Source organism: Symphalangus syndactylus, chromosome 6 (assembly GCF_028878055.3).
Source record: "Symphalangus syndactylus isolate Jambi chromosome 6, NHGRI_mSymSyn1-v2.1_pri, whole genome shotgun sequence".
Classification (NCBI taxonomy): Eukaryota; Metazoa; Chordata; class Mammalia; order Primates; family Hylobatidae; genus Symphalangus; species Symphalangus syndactylus.
Window position 1 is genome coordinate 130,286,150 of NC_072428.2, and position 12,620 is coordinate 130,298,769.

A 12,620-nucleotide genomic window follows, 5' to 3' on the forward strand; every position below is an offset into this window, starting at 1 on the left:
GCTCTCTGCAACCTCCACTTCCCGGACTCAAGAGATTCTTCTGCCTCAACCTCCCAAGTAGCTGGGACCGCAGGCACGCGCCACCACGCCCGGCTGATTTTTGTATTTTTAGTAGAGACGGGGTTTCGCCATATTGGCCAGGCTTGTCTCAAACTCCTGACCGCCTCGGCCTCCCAAAATGCTGGGATTACAGGCGTGAGGCACCGTGCCCGGCCTGATAACACAATTTTTTTTTTTTTTGAGACGGAGTCTCGCTCTGTCGCCCAGGCTGGAGTGCAGTGGTGCAATCTCGGCTCACTGCAAGCTCCGCCTCCCGGGTTCACGCCATTCTCCTGCCTCAGCCTCTCCGAATAGCTGGGACTACAGGCGCCCGCCACCACGCCCGGCTAATTTTTTGTATTTTTAGTAGAGACGGGGTTTCACCGTGGTCTCGATCTCCTGACCTCGTGATCCGCCCGCCTCGGCCTCCCAAAGTGCTGGGATTACAAGCGTGAGCCACCGCGCCCGGCGATAACACAATTTTTAAAAATCTCTAGTGATATTCAAAACAAGGAATAAAGGAAGGGAAATACCAGCTAATAAAACTGAAAGGAATGATAGAATTGGAAATCACTATTTGGCAACCCCCAATTAAATAAAGATTTTTGATGAAACCACTGGACAGAAGGTTATTGAAGAGCAAGATATTCACATCGGGCTAAAGTATTACCTGCAGATGACTTGCAAATTACCAAGGGGAAAATTGCCCTTTACAATGGAGAGAGCTGGTGGTCATCACCTTACCAAAGTGATCAGACTCAGCCAGGCACAGTGGCTCATGCCTGTGAGCCCATCAATTTTGGAGACTGAGGCAGGAGGATTGCTTAAGGCCAGGAGTTCGAGACCAGCCTTGACAACATAGTGAGACTCTCTCTCTACCAAAAAATAAAAAATTAGCCAGGCATGAGTGGCACTTATCTGCAGTCCCAGCTACTAGGGAGGCTGAGGTGGGAGGACTTGTTGAGCCCAGGAGTTCAAGGCTGCAGTGAGCTATGATCATGCCACTGCACGCCAGCCTAGGCAATAGAGAAAGACCCCGTCTCCAAAAATAAAAATAAAAACAACAACAACTAAGCATTGCTAATAGTGCAGCTATTATGCACTTATGCACTTTCTGATGTGATGTAATCTGAAATACTTAATACTACCAGCTATGAATTATTCCTGCCATATGTGACAAACATGAATCTGATCAAGCCTCATGACTTAATGGTGATAGAGGAACAAGTTTCACCAAAAGGATGAAAAGACAAATGCAAGGCCGGGCACACTGGCTCACGCCTATAATCCCAGCACTTTGGGAGGCCGAGAGGGGTGGATCACCTGAGGTCGGGAGTTCAAGACCAGCCTGACCAACATAGAGAAACCCCGTCTCTACTTAAAATACAAAATTAGCCAGGCGTTGTGGTGCATGCCTGTAATCCCAGCTACTTGGGAGGCTGAGGCAGGAGAATCGCTTGAACCCAGGAGGCAGAGGTTGCAGTGAGCCGAGATCACACCATTGCTCTCCAGCCTGGGCAACAACCGCAAAACTCCATCTCAAAAAAAAAGAAAAAGAAAAGGAAAGACAACTGCAGTGTGGAACGTACTATAAGACAACCAACCTGTAACAAAGGCTCTCTCCCTGACCAAACTTTAGTCAGATTCCTCTGAGCCTTCTTTTCAACTAGGCCTGGACCTTGGCCCCCATCTTGTCTTTGGTCTGCCCAGCCAGTCTTAGCAAAGAATCCTGCCAAGTCATCCCTCCACCCTTTGTATCTGATCAAGTACCTCACCCCGCTTCCTTGATGTCTAAGCCCTTAGCCTGTCTTTAGCAAGAATCGCCTACGCTTGATGTCTCCCATTAGTAATTTCCCGTCCACTGTCCCCTCATCCTGCTCTTTGGCTGTGAATCCCCACTTGTCCTTGTACTTGGAGTTGAGCCAGATGGCACTCACCTAGAACAGCACTCCTATTGCAATAGTCTTGAATAAAGTCTTTCTTACTGTTTGAGAATAATTATTTTCTTTAAAACTTGGACACATCAAGAAGTCATTTTTTAAGATAAATTATTTTAGAATAAAAGAAATTAGAGAGACATAATAATCAAATGCATGTAAGATACTTTGATTGGATAAAGGAAAAAAATCTATAAAAGATATTTTGAGAACAATTGGACATATCTGATTATGGATTGGATATCATAAAATTATTGTTAATTTTCTTAGGTGTGCTAATGATATTGGTTATGGGGAGAATACCTGAGTCCCATTAAATGCCCACATTTAGGTAACACCTGTATTCAGGAGATGTATTAGTTTCCTAGGGCTGCGGTAATAAATTGCCACAAGCAGGATAGTTTGCAACACAGAAATTTGGTCTGTCACAGTTCAAGTCCAAAATCAAGGTGTTGGTGGGGCCATGCTCTGTCTGAAGGCTCTAGGGAGGAGTCGTCCTTGCCTCTTCCAGCCTCTGGTAGTTACTGGCAATCCTTGGTGTTCCTTGGTTGGTGACAGCATAAACTTCAATCTGTCTCCATAGTCAGGTAGCCTTTTTCACTGTGTGTCTCTCCGTGTCTTCAAATCTCTCTCTCCCTTATAAGGATGGCAGTTACTGGATGTAGGGCCCACTCTAATCCAGTATGACTTCATTTTGAGTACCTCTGCAAAGACCCTATTTACCACTAAGGTCACATTCAAGGTACCAGGGGCCAGGACGTCAATGTTTCTTTGATTGGGACACAGTGTAACCCACAACATGAATAAGTGTCATGATGTCTGAAATATACCTTCAAAGGTCTCAGTAAGAAATTCTGTAGACGCAAAGAAGGAGGTGATAGAGAGAGGGGGGTGAAAAAAACCTCAATGTAGTAAAATGTTAATTGTGGAATCTTTGTAGAAGGTATAGGGGTGGTTGCTGTATTCTTTCAACTTTTCTGTAAGTTTGAATATTTTCAAAATAAAAGATTGAAGGAAAAACATAGATTCCTGCTAATTCCCCCCTCCACAGCCCTGTTCTGTTACCACATGTCTGGGGCAGGGCCCAAGAATATGTTTGTTTGTTTGTTTGTTTTTGAAACGGAGCCTCGTTCTGTCGCCCAGGCTGGGGTGCAGTGGCACGATCTTGGCTCACTGCAACCTCCGCCTCCCAGCTTGAAGCGACTCTTCTGCCTCAGCCTCTTAAGTAGCTGGGATTACAGGTATGTGCCACCATACCCGGCTAATTTTTGTATTTTTAGTAGAGACAGGGTTTCACCGTGTTGGTCAGGCTGGTTTCAAACTCCTGACCTCATGATCTACCCACCTTGGCCTCCCAACTTGCTGGGATTACAGGTATGAGCCACCATGCCCAACCAAGAATAGATATTTTTAACAAGCATTACTATTTTTTAATAGGCACTTGCAGGTGCTTCTAATGCTCTGCAAAAGTTGATAAATACTGGTTAATGTTATAAACCCTAATGGATATATTCAAATCCCCTGCAATCTTTTTTCTGCCAATAAACCCTAACTATAAGATGCGTTCTTTTGAGAAACAGTACAAATGTATGTAAAACTAAATCAACCAACACAACATGCACATACACACTCACACAAAGATACCAAGTATTTCAGTGAGCACTGATCAATGTAACAGTGTCTGGCTATTTATTATTGGACATACACGTCACAAAAGGGAATTATATCCGAAGTAAATTTATTTATATTGAACATCCACAGGCTCCAGCTAGTTGTCAGTAGAATGCTTTGTAGTTTTTTTCTCAGTGTGCTCTGCAAAGCATCAGGTGGGACCCCCAGGTTGGGTTGAGGAGGAAGCACAGTGGACAGGATGCATCTCTTCCATCTCTACCTACCACCTTCAGTGGCTGCAGCCCTATTTTCATCTCCATTGCAATATTGCATGTCTATGTCAGATACTGTGTTTATTAAAAAAAAAAGATTTTGTTTCTTAAAAAAATTTTTTTACACCATTGGTCTAGTTATTGCCTTTTAAATTTTATTTTAGTTTGAGACAGGGTCTCACTGTGTGTCCCAGGCTGGAGTGGAGTGCAGTTGTGCCATCACGGCTCACTGCAGCCTCGACCTCCTGGATTGCTCAAGCAATCCTCCTGCCTCAGTCTCATGAGTAGCTGGGACTATAGGCTTGCACCACCATGCCTGGCTAATTTTTTTATTTTTTGTAGAGACAGGGTCTCCTTTTGTTGCCCAGGCTGGTCTCCGACTCCTGGACTGAAGCAATGCTTCCGCTTTGGCCTCCCAAGAGGAGGGATTACAGGCATGAGCCACCACACCCAGCCTAGCTATTGCCTTGACTGACACATAATAGATACTCAATAAAATGTTTACTGGCCAGCTGCAGTGGCTCACACCTGTGATCCCAGCACTTTGGGAGGCTGAAGCGGGCAGATCACTAGGTCAGGAGTTCGAGACCAGCCTGGGCAACATGGCAAAACCCCATCTCTACTAAAAACACAAAAATTAGGTGTGGTGGTGGGCACCTGTAATCCCAGCTACTCAGGAGCCTGAGGCGGGAGAATCGCTTGAACCTGGGAGGCAGAGGTTGCAGTGAGTCAAGATCGTGCCATTGCACTCCAGCCTGGGCTAAAAGAGCAAGACTGCATCTCAAAAAAAAAAAAAAAGTTTATTGAAGGAATGGACTCCATAGGATATCTAGATCTAAATGGAATCATTTTTCTCTGACAATAAAAGCTTTTTTGGTACATTTGTAAAGAGTGGCCCAGACAGGGAAAGAAAGAGCTCTGGCCTCATGACAAGCTTGCTCAGATGGTCAAGCCTCATGCACTCGCCACCATCTGTAGAAGTACATCCTAGCCAGTTGTTCTGTTAACACATACTATAAAAGGCAAGGGCTCTGGGCTCTGCCATCAACTCAGTGTGGAGCCGCAGACACGTCTCCAAGGCCCTCTGTGGCTGCATTTCCTCCAATGGTTGTGAGCCGCAGGGACTTGGTTACTAACAGTAGTTAAGATGCTGGGATTTGTAATATCTACTTTTTTATTTTATTTTATTTTATATTTTATTTTATATTATTTTATATTTTATATTTTTTTATTTTATTTTATATTTTATTTTTTTATTTTATTTTATATTTTATATATTTTATTTTATTTTATCTTATCTTATTTTATTTTATTTATTTTTTTGAGACTGAGTCTCACTCTATCACCCAGGCTGGAGTACAGTGGTGCGATCTTGGCTCACTGCAGCCTCTGCCTCCTGGGTTCAAGTGATTCTCATGCCTCAGCCTCCCGAGTAGCTGGGATTACAGGTGTGCGCCACCACACCCAGTTAATTTTTTTTTGTATTTTAGTAGAGATGGGGTTTCACCATGTTGGCCAGGATGGTCTCAAACTCCTGACCTCAGGTGATCTGCCCACCTCGGCCTCTTATGTGTTGGGATCACAGGCATGAGCCACTGCGCCCGGCTAATCTACTTTTAAAAAATTATATTTGAGAAGATTTTAGGTTATTCCAAAAATAATGTCACTTTAACTTATTTAGATATTCTGACTTCTGTAGGAGAGAAAAGGATGAGTTTACGGAATTATGCATAACCCTGGACTCCCAGGTGGGAGTAAGGGGCTTACATGATCATTGTCCTTCATTCAAAAGTGCAGAAAAAGGTGGGAAACGCTGCTCTGCAGTGTCTGATGGGGCATCATGTTTTTATTTACTCATTTATTTAGAGACCAAATTAGAGGCCTGGCACAGTGGCTCACACCTGTAATCCCAGAACTTTGAGAGGCTGAGGTGGACAGATCACTTGAAGCCAGGAGTTCGAGACCAGCCTGGCCAACAAGGCAAAACCCCATCTCTACAAAAAATTAAGAAATTAGCCAGTATGGTGGTGCATGTATGTAGTCCCAGCTACTCGGGAGGCTGGGGTGGGAAGATTGCTTAAGCCCAGGAGGTTGAGGCTGCAGTGAGCCATGACTGTGCCACTGCACTCCAATCTGGGTGACAAAGTAAGACCCCGTCTCAAATAAATAAATAAGATCTATAAGTAAAATGCCTGCCATGGTTTCTGGCATATTGTAAGCACTCAACAAATAATAGCCACTACTAGTTTAACTTCTTCCGTAATTCAATAATGATCTTTCTTTAGTTACTGTTTTTATTAGATAACACATTTGCATTATTTGAAAAGTAAAATAATCTTTAAAATCTTAAAGCAAGCAATTCCTTCCCCACTATTCCCACCCTTGATTTTCAAAAGCAGCCTCTTTTTAGCTTTCACCAGCTTCTCCAGTTTTCTCTGTTGCATTTATTATCTGTTGTCTTCCTTCTTTGGGAAACAAGGATTTAGCTATCATGTATCTTCTCTTCCCCTATCCTCCTAATTTGCTTGTGTTGCAATTTCTGGTTTAATCAGTAGCCAGTGTTTATTCTGACAATGCAGCCATTATTCACAGCTGAGCTGTGGAGTGTAACATGATTATATTTCCTATCTGGTACAAACTTTTTCTTGTTTTCCCTGAAGATAAATATTGCCTTATTTTCTATTTGTTCAACTGTCTATGTATCTATTGCTAATTCTTCTCCAGACGCTACTGGAAATGTAAATCTTTGCTCACCATATTTAGACATAGCAGGTTCTCTGCTGGTTTCATGTGTTTTTCTATGAGGCATCCTCAAGTCCTCCATCCCTATCCTCCTGCTCCCAACTCTGCTCTCTTCCCATTTCCTGGCCTTCAAGGCTTCCTCTTTATTTGTTCCTTCATTTTCATGGAAAATATCATCCTATAGTTTCCTAAGAAAGGCTGCTTGGGCTGGGTGTGGTGCCTCCCACCTGTAATCCCAGCACTTTGGGAGGCTGAGGTGGGTGGATCACTTGAGGCCAAGAGTTCAAGACTAGCCTGTCCAACATGTCAAAACACTGTCTCTACTAAAAATACAAAACTTAGCTGGGCGTGGTGGTGCACACCTATGATCCCAGCTACTTGGGTGGTTGAGGCACAAGAATCGCTTGAACCCGGGAGGTGGAGGTTGCAGTGAGCAGAGATTGCACCACTGCACTCCAGCCTGGGAGACAGAGAGGGACTCCATCTCAGATAAAAAATAAAAGAAGAAAGGCTGCTTGGGAGGTTAAAATTTTGAAAGCTTACATTTCTGAAAATGTCTTTATTCTTCATTCACTCTTGCATGTTAGCTTTGAATTCATCACATTCCAGCTTCCAGTGTTGTGCTTGAGAAGAGCAAAGCTATTGCCATTTCTGATCTGTAGTACATAACCTGCTATTTTTTTTTTTATCCTGGAAGCTTTTTAGATCTTCTTATTCATAGTTGTTCTGAAATTTCACAATGTTGTGCCTTGGTAGGGGATTTTTTTCCATTCATTGCCTTGGATACTCGGGTAGGCCCTTTCAATCTAGAAACATATGGTCTTCCATTTTAGAATTTTTTTTCTTGAATTACTGTTATTTTTTAAAACATTATTTCCTCCTTTCCATTTTCTGTATTCTCTCTTTATGGAACTCCAATTGCTCAAATGTCAGACTTCCTAAATTGATGTAGAAGGTCTCTGATTTTCTAACTGTCTTTCTCCTATTTTCTGACCCTTTTTTCCTACTTTCTGTGATTTTTTTTTCAACTTTACCTTCCGACTTTTCTTTTCTTTTCTTTTGAGACAGGGTCTCACTCTGTCACCCAACCTAGAGTGTGGCAGTGTGATCATAGCTCACTGCAGCCTTAAACTTCTAGGCTAAAGCAATCCTCCTACCTTAGCCTCCCAAGTAGGTGGGGCAACAGGCATGTGCCACCATGCCTGACAAATTTTTTATTTTTTGTAGAGACAGGGTCTCGCTATGTTGCCCAAGCTGGTCTCGAATTCCTAGGCTCAAGAGATCCTCCTGCCTCAGCCTTCCAAAGTGTTGGGATTACAGGCATGAGCCACCACACCTGACCTCTTGAATTTTTAGTTTCTACTATCACAGCTCAACCTTCCATGAATGCTTTTATTCATTGAATATTGTTTTAAGAAACAATATTGGCTGGGTGCGGTGGCTCACGCCTGTAGTCCGAGCACTTTGGGGGGCCGAGGCCGGTGGATCACCTGAGGTCAGGAGTTTGAGACCAGCAGGGCCGACATGGTGAAACCCCGTCTCTACTAAAAATACAAAACTGAGCTGGGCATGGTGGCACATGCCTGTAATTCCAGCTACTGGAATAGCTGCCAGACTGAGGCAGGAAAATCCCTTGAACCCAGGAGGCAGAGGTTTCACCATGTTGGCAAGGCTGGTCTCAAACTCCTGACCTCAAGTGATCTGCCCGCCTTGGCTTCCCAAACTGCTGGGATTACAGGCGTGGGCCACCGTGCCCAGCCTTAACTATTGCTTAAGAAAACTTATTTTTTTCTTGCCCTGTTGCCTAGGCTGGAGTGCAGTGGACCGAGCATGACTCACTGCAGCCTCAACCTCCTGGGCTCAAGTGATCCTCCTGCCTCAGCCTCCTGAATAGCTGGGACCACAGGTGTGCACCACCACCCCCTGGCTAATTTTTGTGTTTTTTTGTAGAGATGGGGTCTTACTATGTTGCCCAGGTTGGAAGAAAACTTTTAATCAGTGCTCTAGTTTTCAGCCACAGCCATGACTTTTCAGAAGTATCTGGTGCCTCCAATTCCTAGGCCTTTGGGATGTTTCAGAGGCATGGATTGGCTTGTTTTCTTGGCTTCCCCATTTTGAGACCCTTTCCTGTGGTGTGTGAGGTTCATTATCTCTCAATCAAATTTCCAGCTTAAAAATCTTTTTGATTCTTCTCTTTGCTCTTACTTCTCTTATGGACTTATGCTTTTCAAAAAAAGTCTCTTGACTCACATTTTAGTGGGAGGAGGCCCAGGAGTATGCACATGTTCAACCGGCTATGTTTAATGGGAAGTCCTCCGATCCCACAGAGTTTTCAACTCTCGTTTTATTGAACTAGGCCTCCTCATATAAACCTATGTCCAGTTTTAAAATGGAAGTCAAAGAAAAATGTGATTTGATTCACATAGTTTTAAGAACAGCTTTTATTTATTTATTTATTTATTTTTTGAGATGGAGTCTGGCTCTTTCACTCAGGCTGGAGTGCAGTGGTGTGATCTTGGCTCACTGCAACCTCTGCCTCCTGGGTTCAAGGGATTCTCTTGCCTCAGCCTCCTGAGTAGCTGGGACATCAGGCGTGCACCACCATGTGCAGCTAATTTTTGTATTTTTAGTAGAGATGGGGTTTCACCATGTTGGCCAGGCTGGTCTCGAACTCCTGACCTCGTGATCCACCCGCCTTGGCCTCCCAAACTGCTGTGATTACAGGCGTGAGCCACCACGCCCGGCCTAAGAACAGCTTTTAGAGATGCTTTTGGCCTATGTGGCTAGATATGAATTCTCACTCTGATTATAATTGTCTGACTGTCATGTGTTGACTATGTACACACAGCTCAAACCCAGAGCCCAGCCTTGTCTCTTCTGATGAAATACCAATGCCCACAAACAGAAGGTTCCCCTTCTCTCACCCATGAATAAACAGGAAGGTCTCTTGGGGCTGTGGTCTTGGGGCTGTAGCCCTGCCCCTAATTTCCTCAGACCCTTTACTGAAAACTGAGTCATTGCAACATCACGCTCAGCCAGCTGTCTCAGCACAAGAAAAAGCTTTGCTGTGGTATGAGGTTTTGTGGGCTGCAAACTACATCTAGGTCAGCAAACTAAACTCCAGTGTGGTTACCAATTCCAGCTTCATCTAGCTTAAGGGCTGTCTGATTTCACCCTCTGGGCATTGGCTCTTCTGGTGTTTGGGATGTAAGGCCCCTCTGTGGGTGTTTAAGGCACAATATTTCAGGCCTAAACCACTGAATGACATATGCCTAAACCCAGAATCCTGTATTCTCCACCAGGGCTCCAGGGTATGTGAGGGTGACAATAGTCCAACCCTGCAGATAATGGGATTTGTGTGTGTGTGTTAGAACAAAGGGGAAAGGTGGGGATGTATTTCTTTGATGCTCAGTTTCATCTACCACTTGTATTTCTCTCCTGCCCTTCTTTGACCCTAACATGATCCAAACCCTTCTTTCTTGCTTCTCTTTTAAGGAAGTTTTGAAGAATGAATAGTTACACAACAGATGGCCAGCTGGTCTACCTAGAAGGGCCTTACAAAGGACAGTGCCTCCGTGGGGAAGGCTCACCCTGGATCAGATGCCGGATTGCAGATTTACCGTGAATGAAGCCCTTGGAGACTGAATCATGTTAAAAATTCAAAAACAACTCAGTAAATATTTATTTGAAGGCCTGCTGTTCTTCAAGGCCCTGGAATGCAGATATGAGAAGAGTCACTGCTGCCCAAGAGCTGACTGACTGTGGAGGAACACCATGCTAGCGGGTGGCTACATTTTCTACCACCTAGCACCCGGTCCCCCTTCTCCTGGTAATGGTATCTGCAAATAATCTCCTCAGTCTGTGTGCTTTCAGTGGAACTGAATCTACTCCTGGTTCAAGATCTCAGGTACAGCCTCTGGCCTGGCTACAGTGATTAGTTTAGAGATGGACTTGTAACCTCATCAAAGCCTGATATTGTTCAGGGTAACATACTAGATGTATTTTGCTAGGATTGCCAATAATCATTTATTTAAGCTCCTTAGAGGTTTCCTATCATTTGCAACTGAAAAAGCTCTGTGTAGCAGGTTGAATAGTGTTCACCCCCTGCCCAAAAAATACATTCACATCCACCCAGAACTTTAGAGCTTTAGAATATGATCTCTTTTTTTATTTATTTTTTTGACACAGAGTCTCACTCTGTCACCAGGCTAGAGTGCAGTGGCATGATCTCAGCTCACTGCAACCTCAGCCTCCCAAGTAGCTGGGACTACAGGTATGTGCCACCACACCCAGCTAATTTTTGTATTTTTAGTAGAGATGAGGTTTCACCATGTTGGCCAGGATGGTCTATCTCTTGACCTCGTGATCTGCCCACCTCAGCCTCCCAAAGTGCTGGGATTACAGGTGTGAGCGACCGTGCCTGGCCTGATCTTATTTTTAAAAGAGCCTTTGCAGATGTAATTAGTTAAGGATCTTGAGATGCAATCATTATGGATGTAAATTTAGGTGGGCCCTAAATCTAACAATTGGCGTCCTTATATGATGAGGAGATATCACAGACGCAAAGAAACAGGGCATATGGCCATGTGAAGAGGGAGGCAGAGGGTAGGGCGATGCTGCCATAAGACAAGGATGCCTAGGCCACCAGAGGCTAGGAAGGGGCAAGGAACGTCCTCCCCCTTAGAGCCTTCAGGGGGAGCATAACTCTCCTGACACTTTGATTTCCAACTTCTAGCCTCCAGAACGGTGAGAGACAATTTTCCACTGTTTTTAAGCCAACCAGCTTGTGACACTTGGTTAATGGCGGCCCTAGGAAACAAGTGCACTCTTAACACTTCCTCTAACACTGAAATCACTCAACAGATATTTATTGGTTCCTAATAATGTGTCTGAAAAGGACTTAGTATAAAATCCAAAGAAGAGGGACATGGAGGCTATAGAGAGGTATTAGAGCTGGGACATTAGGAAGCCTAAAGAACCGTCTGGGGCCGGGCGCGGTGGCTCACGCTTGTAATCCCAGCACTTTGGGAGGCCGAGGCGGGCGGATCACGAGGTCAGGAGATCGAGACCACGGTGAAACCCCGTCTCTACTAAAAATACAAAAAAAAAAAAAAAAAATTAGCCGGGCGTGGTGGCGGGCGCCCATAGTCCCAGCTACTTGTAGAGGCTGAGGCAGAAGAATGGCGTGAACCCGGGAGGCGGAGCTTGCAGTGAGCTGAGATCGCGCCACTGTACTCCAGCCTGGGTGACAGAGCAAGACTCCGTCTCAAGAAAAAGAAAAAAGAACCGTCTGTCCCACTGCCCTGCACCCTGATGGGTGCCTCTGGAAGGGCCTGGAGAAACCACGGAATTTATGTTCTTTGGGCTCCCTTTTTGTAGGCTTGTTTTAAGATAGGGACTCACTCTGTCGCCCAGGCTGGAGTGCAGTGGCGCAATCACGGCTCACTGCAGCCTCAATCTGCCAGGCTTAAGCAATCCTCCCACCTCAGCCTCCCAAGTAGCTGGGACTATAGGCGCATGCCACCACGCCCAGCTAATTTTTGTATTTTTGTAGAGATAAGGTTTCGCTATGTTGCCCAGGCTGGTCTTGAACTCCTGGGCTCAAGCCATCCGCCCACCTTGGCCTCTTGCAGGGCTGGGATTCCAGGCGTGAATCCCCCCGCCCGGCCTCCCCGGGCTTTTTGCAGGTCATTCTCCTAATTCATGGATGTCTTTCCTCAGTAAGGACATGAACTCTGCTTGATATAAATTGAAAATATTCGGCCGGGCACGGTGGCTCATGCCTGTAATCCCAGCACTTTGGGAGGCCAAGGCAGGCAAATCATGAGGTCAGGAGTTCAAGACCAGCCTGACCAATATGGTGAATCCCTGTCTCTACTAAAAATACAAAAATTAGCCGGGCATGGTGGTGCACACCTGTAATCCCAGCTACTCGGGAGGCCAACGAAGGAGAATCACTTGAACCCGGGAGGCAGAGGTTGCAGTGAGCCCAGATCACACCACTGCACTCCAGCCTGGG